Consider the following 3,754-nt stretch of genomic DNA (forward strand, 5'->3'; position numbering starts at 1 on the left):
GAGGAGAGCTCGAAACTTCAGAGCTTTGTAGTTCTTGGGCAGATACTTCTTACTCAATCTAGCCTTCATCGTCTGCCAATCCGTGATTGGTGGTTGGTGAAGGCGAAAAAATTGTTCTTGAACGTTCAGCCACCAGACCTTAGCCGCACCCTTAAGCTTGGCTTTAACCAATTGCACCTTGGCATGGTCAGGGACATTATACCACTGCAAATACTCCTCTACAGCTGTCAACCAATCGGTGAACTCATTCGGACCAATATTCCCAGAAAAATCAGCCACTTCCAACTTAACGCGGCGGGATACATCCGCATTCCGATCATAAGTACTAGGGCCTCCCGTTGGTGACGAATACTCATGGGAAGGGTAAGGGGGATATGGTGGGTGATACGTGGGGCCCTGGGAGTTGGGGGGTTGGGGTTGGTCATATGGGTAATGCTGGGTTGGATAATTTAGGTGGAATGGGGGTGGGTAAATGGACTGGACAGGTGGTTGAAACGGGGGGTACACATGGTGGGGTTGAGATTCTGGAAGTCGAGGTGGGGGTTGAGTGGTAGAGATCCGTGGGAATGGTGGATTCTGGGTTGGATGGGACCCATTTGGTGGAGGTGGATGCCGGATCTGGGGTGGTTGATTTGGATAGGGTAGTGGTGGTGGGTTTGGTCGCGGTGGTGTTGGGTCAGGAGGAGCTTCGACGGCCAAAGGATCTTTAGGACTAGATGCTCTGCTTCCCAGATCTAAGGCAGCAGGGTCATCTGTAGGAGTAGCGCCATCAGCCAGGGTGGCCTCGCCATCCACACCATTATTGCCGATGGGAAACACATGCTCCCACAAGGTATCAACCTTATCTGACATCAGATCGACTTTCTCAATCAAAGACTCCAAGAGTTGTTCGATCCGCGAATCAGGGGCGCCATACAGTCGACCGCTGCGTGTGGTACTCATGAGGGCACACGCGTGGCTCCGATACCAAAATTGATGCAAGCAGTAGGATAGATCCACAGTAATCAGTTAGAAAATCCAAATACTAATAAAGATAAACTCCACTATTCAATATGGTGAAGACCCAATACAGATAAGTTGGAACTCACTTCCGGAGGAGGGAATCACTCCCGTTTTACAATAGATTGAGTTTCACACCCAGGACAAGAACAACTGAACTGAATACTATCGAAAGGAAAATAAATTTGTTAATCACCAAAAGTAAGTTTCTCTTTCCTTTCCAGCTACTATATGCCAAGCACGAAGGAGATTCAAGGAAACTTTCGACAGTGGACTCCAAAGAGTTAGGGCCCATTAGGCTTAGAAGTTGGGCCTTGGTCTGCACCAGAATTGCTCTTATTTTCACCATTGTAATGAAACCCTTGTACCAAAATTGGAAACCATGAATACATAACAAGGCAATCAAGCAAATTCCCATAATACTGAAGAACCCTAATAAAAAACACAAACTGATTCCCAAAAGAAAAGACCCAAACAAAAACCATTCCCTAAACCCTAAACCCTAAAGGAAGCCCCAACACAATACCCAAATCAAAATTCAAATCACACATCCAACGCGAACAATCGCAACCACAACCACAACCAAAGATCAAAATGAAGAATGAGCTCTCACCTGGAGTTCACACTGGAGAGTTGGAGTTCGTGATAGAGTGTCTGTAAAATCAAAGGTTCTCCTTTGAATTCTCTCTGTGCGATGCTACATATGAAATCCAAGGATGAAAGCTCTAATGGAGAGAGACTTGTTTTGTTTAAGCCACATCAGCATTTGTGGACAGAAAGTGAGTTGAGGGGCTAACGTTGGCCATTATTCCAAGTAGGAGGGCTTGAAAGAGCCAAAACAAAGTATGGGGGCTCAAACGACCCGTTTCGTAAAGTACAGGGGCTTCAAGCATACTTTTCCCATAAAAATTATTCTTTAGTGGCTAAATTGAAAACTAAACTAATTTTTAGTTTTCAAATTTAATAAAATTATTTGAGGAAAAAAACGCTAAATTCATCGTTGCCATAACTAAAAGTACAAATTTACCTCCAAAACAATTTAGTTCGCCTTTACCCCTCCGGGATTCGGCCCTTCCAAAATCCTCAAGAGAACTCGCCAAATTATGATATTACTAGACCCAGCCAACCGTAAGGAGTTTCGTGAGAAGGAATTGAAACGAGTAAAATACTAATCCAATTTTAGATTTTGATCATGTGCGCGTGTTTTCTTTTCCTTTCGGATGCTTTGAGGCCTATTTAGATCCTTTTGGTTGGGAAATGAGGTCTATTCGGCAAGTGATTGTATTGGTCAGGTTCTTGATATCTACTGTCATGCTATACCTGATGTGACAGAGTTTAGGGGCAGGTATAAAATATCAAATGATAATATTGATGTTAGATTAATTGAAGAGAATCATATTTCCTTGATTGTGAAGGAAGAAACTCTTATTTTTTCTGATAAGGCTGGTGGAAATAGGTTATGCAAAGGTGATATTGAGGAGAATGAGTTTGGAAACAGTGTTCATGAACTCAATAGCCCTGGAAAAGAAAACACTGCAGAGAAGTTAAGTCTGTACTCTTGAGCTGCAAAGCAATATATACAGGGACCAGACTTGGGGATTGACATTATTACATGGTTTAACCACAGTTACTATATTGATGTACGATTGGATCAAAGCTTCGAAAATTTTATTGATAAAGAGATTGTTTTTCTTGGAAGACATAGAAGTAGTACTGGTATTTCTTTGATGGTATTAGAGGATGCTTTCACTCAGAGGATGAAAAAGATTATCCACTTCGGATTTGAGGATTATGTTAGAGTGGTTAATGTGATAGAATCAGTTAGTTCAATTGTAAAAGGGAGAACCGAGATTGTTAGTCCTAAGAGGGAGGAGATTGAACTTGAGAAGGAGGGTTGGAGATTGTTGAATGATACAGTTGTTAGGTATTGTGGGAGGATTGTGGGAACCGTGGCCACAAATGATGTTGCAAATAAGCAGCGATTGAATTATGATCATGTCTTTATTCTTGATTTTGTGCCTTTAGCCCTTGCCTTCTTGGTTAGGGGAGAAGGAGAGATTGTGAGGAATTTCCTCCTCCATACACTGCAATTGCAGAGTTGGGAGGAAACAATGGATTGCTATAGTCTAGGGCAGAGATTAATGCCTGCAAGCTTTAAAGTGAGACATGTGCCTCTTGATAAAAATTACTCGGCTTTACGGTGCTCTCGTGAGATGCTTGCTGTAAATGATGGTTCTAAAAATTTGATGACGGCAACAAATAATAGACTCAGTGCACTGTCATTCCACATTCGAGAATATTATTAGGTGGACATGGAAAGGATCAATGAGATTTTTTATACAGAAGAGTATTCCATGGATGCCACAAATAAGTTTAATATCTACCCTGAACAGATTTGGACATCTATTATTTCATCTCTGGTCTATTCTGAAAATCTTTGGTCTATTGTTTCATCTCTGGGTACACCAAAACAAAATATTACCATTTTAAATATGGAATTTGAGCCACTACAGCCAAGTCACGTTACTGGTGGGGGAAATAATGCAGAGTTATGCAATGTTTCCTACAAGTTTGATGACTTCATTGACTTATCGCTTTATGATGCTGCTGATGAACATAGGAGTGCACTTATATCTGATGTAGTTAAGGAAGTATTGATGATACTTATTTACCTTGCTGCTTATGCTTCAATACTTGTTTACCTTGCTTCTGGTGCTTCAATTGTCTTGCTTCAGATTCATTTTAGTAGTATTGT

Source organism: Tripterygium wilfordii, chromosome 16 (assembly GCF_013401445.1).
Source record: "Tripterygium wilfordii isolate XIE 37 chromosome 16, ASM1340144v1, whole genome shotgun sequence".
Lineage (NCBI taxonomy): Eukaryota > Viridiplantae > Streptophyta > Magnoliopsida > Celastrales > Celastraceae > Tripterygium > Tripterygium wilfordii.